The 14,851-nt window shown below is 38.8% G+C and overlaps 1 protein-coding gene across 6 annotated transcripts in view; it reads right to left on the bottom strand.

Annotated features, from left to right (window-relative positions):
• The window catches only part of eya1 (EYA transcriptional coactivator and phosphatase 1), a 62,871-nt gene that overhangs the window by 38,161 nt on the left and 9,859 nt on the right, over nt 1-14,851 (bottom strand). For 2 of the 6 annotated variants that reach the window (XM_087846115.1, XM_035909407.2), the window contains exon 1: nt 1,997-2,480. The exons of 1 other annotated variant lie outside the window; for it this stretch is intronic. The gene's annotated coding sequence lies outside the window, so the exon portion shown is untranslated. Of the gene's footprint in view, nt 1-1,996; nt 2,481-14,851 lie in introns of those variants that run through there. 3 more of the 6 variants (XM_035909413.2, XM_035909416.2, XM_035909414.2) reach the window with 2 other exon arrangements.

Genomic DNA, 14,851 nt, shown 5'->3' with positions numbered 1-14,851 from the left:
TAAATAAATTAAATTAATTCTGTGCAATGCATTTGAAATGAAATACATTTTCTCAGCACCTTGCTTTTTATTCTGACTCGGCATAAACACGTTGCCCTTTAACACAAAAGGCACAAAAGTGGGTATTAGTGATTGAGGACCTGCAATAGCAATCATCAGGAAAGCTTAGAAAAGGCTCGGAGCACTCATTTCCTGCTCTTTCAACCACATATTCCAGATCTACACAGGGGTGTGTTAACAAAACAACACCCCACAGTATTTAGTAAACAACCCCTTTCCACTAAATGCCCAGCATGGGCTACTTAAAAGGTGCTTTCCTATTACCTTCTTCCTTCTCTCGAGCTCTCTTCCACCCCTTCATCTTCCTCCCTAACAGTTGAGTGAGGCTCGATCAATTAGCCGTCTGTGTCTTTCACCATTTTCAATCTCCTCTCTGAGAGAAGAGGATGAGAGCTTGGCCGGCTAGACACATCCATACGGAAGGCATCAGTCCTTGGGCAAACAATGCCACCATCACCGCCGACCACTCCTGCTTATAAACACTGCTGCTACACATGCATGAAGCACTGCAGCCTGGCAGAGAGACCCTGATCTCTCTCTGTGTAAAGCAAATACACAGTGTAAACAGCCCCAAATCAGCCTGCTCATTATCTGTTAATTGGATAAATACGGTTATTGTGTGAATGAATGGCTGCAGCAGGCAGTCAAACACACTGTCATGTTTGTCTACATAGAGCGGAGGCTCACTAGGCGATCCTAACCTCTCTATTTCCTCTCTTTCATCAGCACACACCTTTTCTAAACTCCAAAAAAGGGCAGGCGTTTGAAAATGGCAAGAATTAGAAGATGAAAAAGAAAAAGATTTCAGAAAGATGAAATGCGCTTCACACGGACACACACACACACACACACACACCATACAATAATTCCTCGACTTGAGATGTAAGCCTGTGATCATACGCAGAACATTAAACCAGAACATCCTTCAATTAGAGGGGCTAGTGATTACAGTGGGTGAGTCATCTTCTCTACACGTGAAACACTGGCGAGCAGAGACGCAGCACGGCCGAGAAGCGGGGTCTGTTGTCGTGTTTAGAGGCTGTGAGCCTCTCAGGTCTTGCAACATTCCTCGCTTCAGCAGATGGCATTAGATGTCAACTGCTTTGACTGTGCTCATTTTGTTTGTTCCGCCAGTAACAAAAAAAAGGAACTACGACAGTCCAGCATCTTTCCCACACTTCAACAAAATGTAGTGTGTTAAGGAAGAAAAAAAAGAGGCTCCCATATTTCAAATGTGAATTTTGATGTATTTACGGTCTTTGTATTATTTTGAATGCCACTAAAGACATTGGGCTTTTTTAAAAAAAATTAAAATATATTTTTACTCAAAGGTCAAAAAATTAACTTAGGCCAAAAAAAAGAATTTTTTTAATGACTATAAAAAAAATTATATCTGTTTTACACTTGTAATTTACATCAATAAATTATTATTTTTGTAGCCATATTTGACTGGAAACTTGTAAAACTCAGTCGGACTGTATGTAGTATAAAAACAGAGCTTAGTGTATGATTTTGTGTAATTTTTAAATTTTATATTAGCTGGATTTACTAACGTGAAATATAATTAAATACTTTTGCTATCTATCTTTATCATTAATAAACTGCAGCTACCGCGTGAAATTTAAAGCCTTCCTTTTGAGTTTGTTTACCATTATTTTTGTAAGATGCACTCAAGTATTACATTTCTTAAATTGCAAAAATAAGGGTTGTCATAGGTGCTGTTTTAAAAGATAATGTCAGTCATAATTGTCACTCTTTCTGCTGACATTAATGCTTTAATTGAGTATTATATGCTTGCTTAAACACTGACAGAAATGTATGAAATAAGACAAACTTTCACACACACTATAAGACTCAAGAAATACTGATCATGTCAAGACAGTTAGTAAACCAGAATGTCAAATAATTATCGCACAGAAATTAAAGTCATACTCACTAAAATTATGGTTGAATCACTGTGTGTTTATCCCTTCTTATATCTTCCTTAAAAAAAAATCTTCTTGAGAAAGATCGTTCAGTCCAGCAGAGCGGGTGGCAAACTTTCTAAAACACGTCTCAGCTGTCCGTAGAACCTGTAGCACAATAAATGTAAACTACAAAACTACTTTTTTCTTTTTCATTTTAGGTGTTGGAACCCATTGAGCCCCACGCGGTATCTCAGGAGACTCAGTCCCATTGAGAAAGAGAGTTGTCCGATTACTGCTTCAGGCAGTGACTAGTGAGTGTCTGAGGAAGAGGGAAAAAAAGAGAGAGAGTGAGCGAGCGCAAGGGAGAGGGAGGGAGGGAGGAAAAAAAGGCAGTGAATGAGGAAAGGAGAGGGAGGCTGCTGCCGTTTGAAAAAGCAGAAAAGTTGCTCGGTGCTCTCACAGGAAGACTTTGGGTCTGGAGGAGGCACGGGGGAGTTGTGCCTCACACCAGCTTCCCATATGTCATTAACTCAAAGCTTTAAGCAATAGAGTCCTCTCCAGATTGTATCAGTGGAGACTAAGACAATGAAAAGGCTGATCTCTCCACTGCCCTGTCTGTCCACTGCTCTGCTCACACACCCTCAGGGCTCACACTTTTCTTCTCCCCCCTTTCTCTGTTGTTTTTGTTATGCTCTTTTTTTTCCACCACAAACCACATTTTTTTCTTTCTCCTGTGAGCCTTGGGTCATTGCTGGATTTCTTTCTGTCACAGAAGGACTTCAGAGAGTAAACAAGGGGCTAGGTCATTAGCTAAGGTGATGGGAAGCCAGAGGTTTTAAAAGCGGCCAAGAAACTCGGCTCTGTTCATCTCCACAGCACTCTAGTGGAAGTCCTCCGTCAACACATACACACGGCATCTGTGTGCAAGGTAATGACTGCCTTCTGTCTGCTCCAGGTTATTATTTCAACTGCGCAAAGCAGCAACACAAGGCCACGCTGCTACTGATGAGCTTGAACTGGTGATTTATTCAGGCTGGTGATGAGGCGTGTACAAATTTTGCTTCAATGTGTCATGACATTTTTTTTTCAAGAATATCAAGTCTGTTTAAATAATGGCTGAGATATCAATGAACCGTTTAAAATATGTTTAATTTCCACAAAATAAAACTGTGGGTTAAATACCAACTGTAGTACTGACAAATGATTACCAAGACAGAGGAAACCATACATTTACTATGGTAAAGAGGTGGTGAGAGAAAAAGAACACCCACGGCCAGAAGAATAGCGTGCTGTGTTAGTGGCTGGGCTTTTTGTGTGCTACTTGAATATCTTGTTAACTCCCAGTCAGTTGGTGATGATAAGAAATTAAATAATGTCACACATGTCACCGAAAAAGCACGTTCAAATCTTTATGATTATGATAGTATTTATTTAATATTAATGAAAATGAGTTAATCAGTTTGCACCTGATCAGCTGTAGTGTTCAAGGCCCGTACTGAAAGCAGGTCGCCACCAACCGGCCTCTGTGCAGCAGTAGTCAACGAGGAGCTGACAGAAATAGATCCGGGCTGCACTACTCCTGATTTAAACACAGTCCAGTAATAATGTGGACGTGCCTGAAATGCAAGCGCTGCCTGCCTTTCCAAACCCTCAGCCCACAGGTAAATCCACAGGATCACATTGCAATATCAGATCATGAAATATATTGCACATTGAACAGATTCCTAATAGCTAAATTGACTAATAGATGCTTGGGGGCTCTCAAGTAACTAGTTCTAATAGCAGACGGGTACACATGCCAATTAAGATACTACATTCATTCAGTGACTCTCCGTTTTAAGTGGCCGTGTAAAATTAGATTGAGATGTAATTTTGCAAGTGAGTTATTTTCAAATTGTACAGTATAATTATCCAGAGTTGTTTATGTCTCATTGAGTAAACTCAGATTTTCCTCTTACACTCTTGCATGCATCCTGCATCTGAATGTTGTGAATCGAAGTTTCAATCAATCTAGCAGTTTTACTGCTAAACTACTATGTTCATGTCACGGAGTATTAAATTTAAGGTCAATAAATGAAAATTAGCTTACGGAAAATAGCAGATTAAACTTCGAATTGAATTGTCAATATTATGAGTTTGAAAACTGAAGTTTTGCACACAATCAAAAAGAGCAACGATATACTATCGCAGTTAGGGGGACTCAACATATTCAAAGTAAAAAAAAAACTTGCAGATTAGAGCAATAAAATAATCGTTTGTGGAACTGTAAAAACTAAGAGTGCCTCTACATCTGCCAGATGGAAGCTTAACAAAAGATGCACTGATACTGTTCGACTGACATCAGCGCTAAAACAGCACTTGCCAAAAACTATATCAAGTAAGAAATTTGAGAAGAGAGCTAAGATTAAATGCGAAGCCGTTCTTTATTAAGGATTATCTTGATGGGACTCGATGGTCTTCATGAGGGGCTGCAGGGATGCCTAACTGCAATTTAGAGTGAGGAGAGATCTGCACTGTCCTCCACTGCCAATAGGTTATCCACTCAGCTTCTTGCACACATGGAAAAAGAGACTTCAATTCCAACTGGCTGATGCAGTTTTTCAGATAAAGAATTAAGAGTTAACATAGATCTAACTCAAGTAATTGTGGCAATTTTTTTACTCTGTTGTTCCACAAAGGAGAACATCTCAGTAAAGTGAGTTTACCTAACTTGACAAAGAATATATAAACAGTGTGAAGGGAGCAGGAACGGTGTGACAAGGGATCAAGTGGTCCAGATGAAACAAAATGCTAACACCCCGGTGACACAGTTGCAATATTTTCATATGCATATGCTGCAAACTTGTTTGGGTAGAACTACTAGAGTGTTTGCACAATGTCACACGTTGGAGGATCAAGTTCCTTTTTTGACATACGTCTCAGCAAAGCATTGCATTCAAAACCTTCCCCCAAGAAGAGAAATCTGAACTTGGGATAACTTTGGATAAAATAACAGTTTTATATATTTATACAGACATTACCGGTGAAGTGTTCAGCTTTTAACTATGGAGTACATGCAAAAAAACCCCTTAACTATACAAACCTCCCACTCCTAACTTTGCCCCTGACCCAAGTGTGACGTGAAGTTTGCCGGATCGCAGTTTGTCAGGGAGCTTGGTAAGTGCTAGTTGCTGGATATTCCTGAGCTATTCAATGTGTAAAGTTTCCTGTTCAAAACAAAGCAACACAGAGCAACATATCCTTGGTAAAGAAAGAGTAGTCTGATGACCAAGGGAAATACAAGATCACTTTAAGTACCATTCCACTCCTTCTCTCTTCGAGTGCATGGATTTTCTTCTGAACTCTGTAATAGTAGACTTAAAAGCAACTGTCCTAGCAACAATGACAACTCCAGCACTCGAAGCAAAAACAAAAAGCAAACCAATGTCGTTTTGATGACCAAAAACATGTTAACACATTTCAAAATGTCTTTCTGCATCCAGTATTCAAGCAAACAGAATATAACATTTGCCCATCTAACAGGCTTTCATTAAATCCAAAGAGAATCTTTGATGATGATAAGCTGCCACCACAAAAAAGATTTTGACAGTGCAGACAGATAATTTTGAAATCCCTCAAGGTAAATTAGTAGCAACTCAAGTGCTTTCAAGTGGTGAATGAAAGTTCTTAGTGAAGCCTGAATTCCTTATAAACAAACATCAGGTTGGATTGGCTCGCTGAGGAGCAGCGATAAAAGTAAACACAGCATACCTCGACATGATACACTAGCACTTTTCTCCAGAAAGCAAGGAACAAAGGAAATGGTTAACCTCAGCGGACGTCACAAAGTTAAATGAACAGAGTGACCTTAGTGTTGCAGTCATCTTGATTCCAAATAAAAGATGAGAAACATGTTTTGAATTATGAGAAAATGCGTGAAAACACACACACACACACACATATATGTATATATATATATATATATATATATATATATATATATATATACACACACATATACTTAACTCAATCTTATTCAGATTTAAGAATTTACAAAAGCAATTACTATATTTTGTAGTTGCCCCGGTGCTTGCTAACTGGCATGTAGTTAAAAACTCTCTATGGACACATTTGTCCATGAATACGCCATAAGAGACAAGTGTAGTTTATGACCAGTGAAGCACACCTGGGGAAAGTCTATAAGGAACCCTGAAAATCCTCAGACAGATACTTTATTGGTCTCCAATGGCCCCAAAAAAGCCAAACAAGCACACTTCAGAGACCTATTACTCAGAATAAGACATTGCTAGGGCTGGAAGTAAGCTATCACTGTGGGCATTACATACATAATATACGTCCTGCTGAAAGATAAAGAAATTTTTAATAGAACATTTGTTCTAATAAGTAAGTGAAATGTGGATTTTTGATTTATCTCTCTTGGAATTTGGCTTAACAATGACCAAACTTTCCTTGCAAATATAGACACACATTTTACAGCTGACATTAACATATTTGAACATGCAAGAAAAAGCTTTACCTAATACCTAATTGTGTAATTGATGTTGTTTTCATCTTTCGGTGGACATATTTTGCTAAATTAAGTGAAACATTTCATAGATGTCTGTACAAGAACAAAAACTAGATTAAAGAAGAGTATAGTCCAACCTATGAATACTGGGAACTTATGTAATTACGAACTGATGAGTAGGAACATCAACATGTTCTCCAGCTTTAATGCTCGTGCAACCCAATGGTATGCTATGATAGTATGATCTATAGTTTGCTCTTATCATAATCTCTAAAGCTAAAAACACTGAAATATAAGGCTATAAAATTTTAGAGACTTATATTCTAAACTTCTGATTCTAGTCATGAATGTGATCTATATGTTGCTGTCCATATTAGAAACAAAGTTTGCATTGAATACTGCTCTTGCATGGCTTTACGGAGAAATTATTAACCACGAAACAGGTAGACTTTATCTAAGCTGTTTATACCCTAACAACCCCCTTCATAATAGCATTGAAATATAATTTTTTTTAAAATTATGAAACGGCTATTTTTGTATTTGTTTCTTTATTGTGCTCATGTTACTCATAAACGGCTCCATTATGAAAGCAGGGAAAAACAATTTCACCCTCTACAGTTGCTTGTCTTTTTTATCGATATAATTTTGCCAAGCCTCAGTAGTCTGAAATCGACTTAAAATAGAAGGCCCTCGTTCGCCATCAGCTTTTACCAAAACCCAAAAAGGTTTCATAATTTAATGTAAAAAAGTTACACAGTGGATAACTGCTTTCAGATGCCTTCCCCGCAAATGCAATAAGAATCAGAAAAAGGAATCAAAACATCTTGAAGTGGCACATTTTTGTCATTCAGCAGCAATTTTTTGGCAATGCACACAAAAGCACATTTTCACTTGATATAACAAATTGTGGGATCTGCTTATAGCTGTCACATCATTTTAAAATTTGCAATCAAGCACAGAAACAAATCTGAGTGTAAAGAGGGTTCTTCCTCAGTAGGTTTAGCAGATATTAATAACTGTTGTGATAATGAAGAGTAAGACTTTAGAATTTCTCTAGCATTCTGGTTTAACTATACAGCCTCACAGCAACACTACTAAATCTAAATTAGCTGCACCCTAAAATACCAATATGTTTGGTAATAAATTTTCACCACCCCTTTAATGGCAGCATTTGTCAGGGTTGCCCCAACTGTCTCGGACAGACTTCTGACTTGTGCAACCCAGAAATGTGGCACTCCCCGTCTCTTCCCCAGCTGCCCAGGTCAGCAAAGCACTACAGGCCAGGCCACTGATCAACAGGCTTGCAGTGGGTCTGGCCCACAAGGAGGCGAGGGGGGGCGGGGTGGGGGGGCGGCAGGTCATCAGTGGAACTTATGTTCACCACCAACCAACTCCCAATTGGTTAGAGTGCAAAATGCAGACATTATAGACATAACTGCCGCCTCTCAAACCCACCCCTCCAGGCAAACTCTCTGTCCTCCTCTCTGACTCACTTACCAAACCCCCACTAGTCCAACCACTGTGACATTTGTGAAGCCAGGAGTCCACATAACAAAAACACATTAGGCAAATGTCTGGGGTCAAACGTCTGTTTGAATTGGCCAGATGAAAGACACTTGGATTGGGTCTGTGCCATTCTCCTCAGTGACTAAATACAGTTACAAAAGAGGCACTGCTGTGCAAGCCAGCGGTTTGTCTAACAGAAAATGCTTCCACATTCAAGTTGCAGTGCCATATTTGCCAAGGGATGATACAAGAGCACAGATGAGGATTTAAGCCAGGGGCATTATCAATCAGCTATTTGTCCTAAATAAATAAACAGAAATAGCACAGACCGGAAAATAACTTATATTTAACCTACATCCACATTTGTTCTCAAAGAAACAAGTGCACGCAAACATAGCTTGGGTATTTCCAGTGATGAATGAGCACCGCCACTGGACACCAGCTTTCAGTAATTTTTAACTCCTCGACAGATTTAACAGCTGGGTTTATCTGCATACTCTGCACTTCGGTCAGCTGATGCGTAGATTATTCATTTATTTTATACAGGAGCAAGAAACACACTGAGCTCCACAATAGAGTTGTGAATACAGTTAACAAACAGCAGCTAGCTAGTGAAATATTTCCAGATTTTCAAAATAAGCAATGCATTAATTGTAGTTTCAGACAATGCAGGAGGAGCACTGACTCTTCTACTAATATATCACCTTAAAGTACTTCTAGGTGACTTCTGTGCATGTGTCTGGTACTTGTTGCTGCAGCCATCACGAGTAAGGGAGACAGCCTTTCATTTATTGTTTTTCTTAGAGTACTACTGCTGCACTATCAATATCCAGTAGACAGGAAGGGCTGTCTAAGTTACTTTACATATGAAAAAACAAAGATGGCACCGCCAGGAAAAGCGCTAACAGTTTAAACCAAGAAGAATCAACGAATACATAATTTACTGAAAAGTCAGTAAAGAGTTGAGATGCAGTTCATTTTCTACAGACACTGTGAACGAAATCATTAAAAGTCAATGATATGCCATGTTTGTTTCCTCTTGATGTGTTCAGAGCAGCAGTGGCCCCTCTAAAAGGTGACTTCCCTTATGAGGAAATGGAATTTGCAATGCACTCCACTCAGAACACTCTCCCTTTGTGCTTGTGAGAAAATATGTTCTCTGTCTCTCTCTTTTTTTTTCTTTTTTTTTTGGTATAACTGATTTAAAGAAAAACAATCTCAGAATTTACGCTTTTCTCTGTCAATATGGCTCGTGTTAGTGTGCAGTATTTCTGTGTATTTTAGTATCAACTTAAGTACCGTAACACCGCAATCCTATTGCCTTTAATTAAAAAAAAATACATTGTTGCAGGCAGAAGGTAAGGGTAAAAAGATACTTCTTGCAGAAAAAAATTGATTTGGTGTCTGCCTGTTTGCCTGTGCCAAGTTTTCTCTTATCCAAATGACTCAGACTGTGAAGTAACAGCTGGATTTAAATGGGAAAGCAACAAACCAGCTACGGCAGACATGTAACCAAAAGAATGGCATTAAAAGTGTGCAGTACCTGGAAATGTATATTGCCAGGTCAGATTAACGCAGTGTAAAAGGCTTTAAAGATGGCAGTAGTTGATTGTTAGTTGAATTAATGTATTGAGACTATAACCTACATAAATTCCTATTGATAATTCACCTGGTGCAAACGTCCATCTAACAAATATCCTCCCACTTTTATGGGAACTCAAAATAAGTGACCAAGTAGCAGTCTTATTTTTGCATTGCATATATGTAATCTAAATGGCAATGCTACAGATGATGAACTGATTTAAAAAAAAGAAATGCTGTCACGGACATAAAAAAAATTTGCAACAACATGCATATAAAGCAAACAACTGTACAATATTCACAGCCACAGCATTAACAGGACTTGTCTACTATTGTTTAGGTCTCCTTCGTGCCATCAAAAGTTCTTTGACTCGTTGCGGACATAAACAAAGGACCTCTGCAATTGTATTGTTGTGTCTGACACAAGGACACTGGCACCAAATCTTTTGGGTACTGTGAGCTGCAGTGGGAGAAAAGTGGAGGTGGGGGGGCCTTGGTGGATCGTGCTTGTTCCGAAACAATGTTTGAACAGAACGGGATCAGTAGAGTTTGAAGCTTCAGCTCTCGTTTGTACTCCTTGAGTTGTCTTTGAACAGATATGCTGGGCGTACTGTAGCACAGAGGGAGCCTGCTGCCATAGGTGCGTGCTGGTCTGCACAAATGTCTGGGACAGTACAATTCGTGGCTGATCTGTGTAAATGTCTCTGTGAGTTAAAACAAAACTAAGAAAAATGGTGTTACACTTCTCTAACAAGTGATATTATAGTGTTTTTTGCATGCTGTGTGTAAAGGCAGTGAAAGAGACAAGAGTAAAACTGGAGTTCAGCTTGCTACAGCTGCCAAATACCTTCAGGGAGATCTCTTCTTGAACTCTGTACATGGCACCTTTGAAAAATAATATACCTTTTCAAACCTGTGAATCAGAGATAAATTATCACTTTAATAATGAGGAATCCCTGATAAACCTTTTGATAGTCAAACATCACAAGGGGAAAGTATGATGAACTGCTAGTAACCTCTGATGATGAACACATGATTCATCAATACCAGCAGATCTGCATGTCTTTGCTAACAAAGCCACAACAAAGAAATTCTGGCCGACCGGGACTTTGCCTCTGACTCCAAAATAAACACTATTTGTTATAAGAAGCAGACAGAGGGAAAACCGGGATGAGAGTGTTAAGCCTTCTTCCTCTCAACTTTGTGACTCAGTTGCTGAAGCCCCAGGTGTTTTTTTGTTCTTAAACACATGTCAACTCTCAGACTATTAACACCAACATAAACTTTGCCTAAAATAAATAAATGAATAAAACTGTTAGCAATACTTTCTCTGCCTACTACTACCAACTAAACAGACATATAAATAGCTCAGCAGCCTACCATGGAAACAAACAACCGCAAAGGCTCGGATCAGTTACAGGAGTAGCAACTTTTTATAGGTCACAAAACTTCCAGTTGCCTAGGAAACAATGTGGAAGAACAGTGTGCTATTGGTTTCAGAACTGGTAATACTGGTCGGGGCAATTAGAAGGCCTATTTTGTTGAAGGAGGAGTATCAGAAGGCTGACTTTGAGTAATTGAAGGCTTTGGTCATTCAATGGGCATGGACTGTTCTGTTAAAGCCGCACCTGGGCTAAAACAATTTGAACAACTCACAATGGGAAGAAATGCCTGTTTATTCTGGTGCGAGCTGGTGCAAGTATCTGGTGGAAGATGGGAGAATGGTTTAACAAAAAGCAACTTTCTGAATATTGATTTAAATTGTTCATGCTGTAGCCGAGCTTATGTGGCAAACTGTGGATCTGCTTTGGGAAAATTTCAACCCGAAATACTGAGTGTCAAACTTTTATCTATAGTTACATCTAGAAATTCATTCTAGTTTAGATATACTGAGGGCAACAAAACCTTTAAAATGCAGGTATTTTTGACACAAAGTTGGTTAACACTATCTTTCTCTTGCATCTTCAAAAGGCATGAACTCTGGACCATTTCAGGAGAATCTAATCTACACATCATCCAAATTTGCACTTTCTCACATGTTGCAAACAATGGAAGATATCCCTCGTTATTTGCATTCTCCCCAATGAAATTACTCCATGTGGTTTAGGTTGTATCTGGGCAGACATGGACAGTTACCTGAAGCACTTACTCTACAAGATTTGGACATTAGCCTTTTGACATACAGCTTTGTGATTCTAGAAAGATTTGGGGCTGCAGTGCATGTATAAATACAGATCTAGATTCACAGCTGTGGCTCTCAGAGGAGCCTGGCCCATCCATTGCATGATGACTATGCAATTTACAAAATTACAAGCTAGCTGAAACCCTGCCCTAAAGAAGCCCCAGACTCTGCCTGAATTATTTATTAACTATTGATGAAGGCTGATAAATGCACCCCGCTCACCGTCCCAATGACATTCTTGTCTCCTGCCTTGAGCCACTTCTGGCACTTTGTCTGCCTGTATGTTCCCGTGATACAAAACGGTATCAAAAATGTGGATTTTGTTCATTTATAACACAAAAAGGCAGCTGTTTTCAGCAATGTATCATCTTACAGCTCTCAACTGTGCTGCTATCTCTGCAGCCGGGGGACCCAAATAAGTACATTACCAAGCCAGCTAATTACAGTTTCACACAGTGCGACAGTCGACAATCTTCCCCTATTCTGTTGGCCAGACACCAAAGCGTTCTAATGTGCTCACACAAGGGGAATCAACATGCCAATCTGATGGAGATATACAAACATCAACAGAGAACTACCGGCATAATTTTGATTACTTCCTTGCCTTAGGTATTAATATGAAATCCATCAAGCTTTGAGAAACAGAGGAAAACATTACTGTATATTTGAGGAAAGGAAAAGTGTTACTTTCTTTTCACAGTCTGGATAAATCTTTCAAAACACGTACAAATGCATGCAAAGACACTAGTACAATACTTAATACTACAGAAGAATTTTAGGGATATTAATTGACCAATAAATATGAACATTATCAAATGACATTTGAGCACTTGAGCAGCCCCTTTGACTGACCTCTGGGACTGGCTGTCCACATCTCCACCACCAATATCTCTAGCAGCTGCAGAGCACTTAATAAATTGCACCTTTAACAAAAGGAAAAGGTGATGAATTGAAAAATGTTTAGCCCTTTCATGCATTATTAATGCAGCCTCTCCCTCAAATCGGCCGCTGATAAATAATTAAAATTAATCTCCTTATGGGAGTTTTCATTATAGGATAATTTAATTAAATGAAAGCCCAAGGACCTCTGAGGGCCCTGAGTCACTAGGGCCCCATGCCCTACTCCTCTAATGGGTCGAGGACAGGAGATTGTCCTGGTAATGCACGGGAGCCCATACATTATTTAATAGATCCCACTAAGTAAGGACAGATCAATGATAACTTGTCATCTCATCAATGTGTTGAAAGCATTCCAGAGGCCACTGCAGAACAAATCCCAAAACTGAAAGAAAAGAATATCCGTGCACACACATAGAAAGTAAAACAGTTGCAAACACGTACACATTAATAGCAGCTATGGATATTCTCTAGTTGTGTCTGTGCATTTTACTGATGTGGTGGATCAAGGACGACGAGGTAAGATTGCTTCGGTACAAAAAGTTGAAAGGTGCAAGATATACACCTGATACAAACAATATCAGCATCAAATGGGAGCCTTTAAAGACGGTCTTGGTAAACAAGAGAAAAGACTACTGCAGAGGAAGAGGGGCCTTGTCTCGACTTCTGGAACACAGGCATCTAATTATTATACTGCACTGATCACAAAACATTATCAATGATGACGTACTCATCTAGCTCACACCACAAACAGCAATCCCACAACCAGTAAAGCAAATAGTACCTTTAATTTTAAATACAATATACTGCATAAACATGTATGGTAGAGTCACATTCATGTCTATCTGATAGGGCTTGACTTGTCTGTGATTAAGGATACCATTTGAAGTCATGGTGGAAAATCAACATAAATCTAGGATAGAAATAGCAACTCTTAAAAAGTACAGCTTGGTTTCTAATTATGCAGAGATCACATTGGGCACTAAAAAAGCTAAAGAAACCATACAGAGTCACTCAGAGTTTATTGAAACCTGAAGTTTTAGTAAGGAGTGGTGAAAATATGATTTTATTTTGCTTTTGCCAAAGCCAGGGCAGAGTGTCTTCCTAGCAAATAAACTGAAATTCCTTCTGGTTTAATAATAATTATGGAATATGTAATATTGGCAAAACTTGTTTCAACCCCCCCGGTATGTCCACTACATGTACACGTTTCTGCTAGTACAAGTTTTGTTGCAGTTTAAAAATGGTAAAATTCAAATTTCAAGATGGACCAAATGACTCAGAGTGCCAGATTTGACCCAGGGGCCAGATTCAATGATTAATACTGTAATACTTTAAAATAGGACTTACACAAATTAAATGAATGCAATTACTATTCTTAAAGCTTAGCGGGAAGTGCATGTATATGCACGCCATGTCTGGATTTAAAAGAGGAAATCTTTAACATAAATATTAGCATTTTGTGAAAACAACTGAGTAATTAGTTTAGGGGATAATAAGCTGGGGTAGGCACACAATGAAAGAAAGCATTCTGGCTTTAAAATGAATAAAAATTGATTGTGTCCCAATAAAAAACGAATTGCCAGAGTGTTAACTGGATTCCCCATAAACGTCTGTAGCAGTCCCTGGCCGCTTTATTGTGTGCTAATGCAATAGAGAACACTTAGCAATAAATGCTCCTCTCTGATGAGCTCACAGAGGCTTTCCAAGATGGCCTGATGAAATTGTAAAAATTAGATTTGAGCTAGCTGCTAATGACTCCTAAAACAAAGGAAACTCTCCAAATGGAATTAGCCTGCCCTCTTCTTCTCTAAATACATCATATGTAAATTACTGTCATTTGGAGAAATATGCTTGCCTGGAAGGTAAAGCCTTCATTAGAGATCTCAGTAGGTTTGGGACTCGAACAAGAACTCCTCTAGGACATTTAAAAAGTTTGAGTACTGAAAGAAGGTAAAGGTATTGTTCACTCATGGTAGCAAATCAGAATAATGACCAAAGAACTTATTTTTGATTATTTTAGTCAAACCTCATGGAATATTTTTCAGAGATGAGGACACAGTTATCTGCTCTGAGAAACAAACACAGCATATCTAAGTTTTCATTTATATAATCCTCATTTGCATATGGATTATCGTTAGTGAATTACTTCAATAATGCAGAACCACCAATGAAGTGTCTGCTCAGGTTATTCATTACAGTTTATTAAAT

The sequence above is a fragment of the Neolamprologus brichardi genome, chromosome 9, assembly GCF_056152115.1.
Source record: "Neolamprologus brichardi isolate AB-2024 chromosome 9, ASM5615211v1, whole genome shotgun sequence".
Taxonomy (NCBI): domain Eukaryota; kingdom Metazoa; phylum Chordata; class Actinopteri; order Cichliformes; family Cichlidae; genus Neolamprologus; species Neolamprologus brichardi.
Note: the sequence above shows the minus strand (reverse complement) of the source record. Positions and strands in the feature narration are given on the sequence as shown.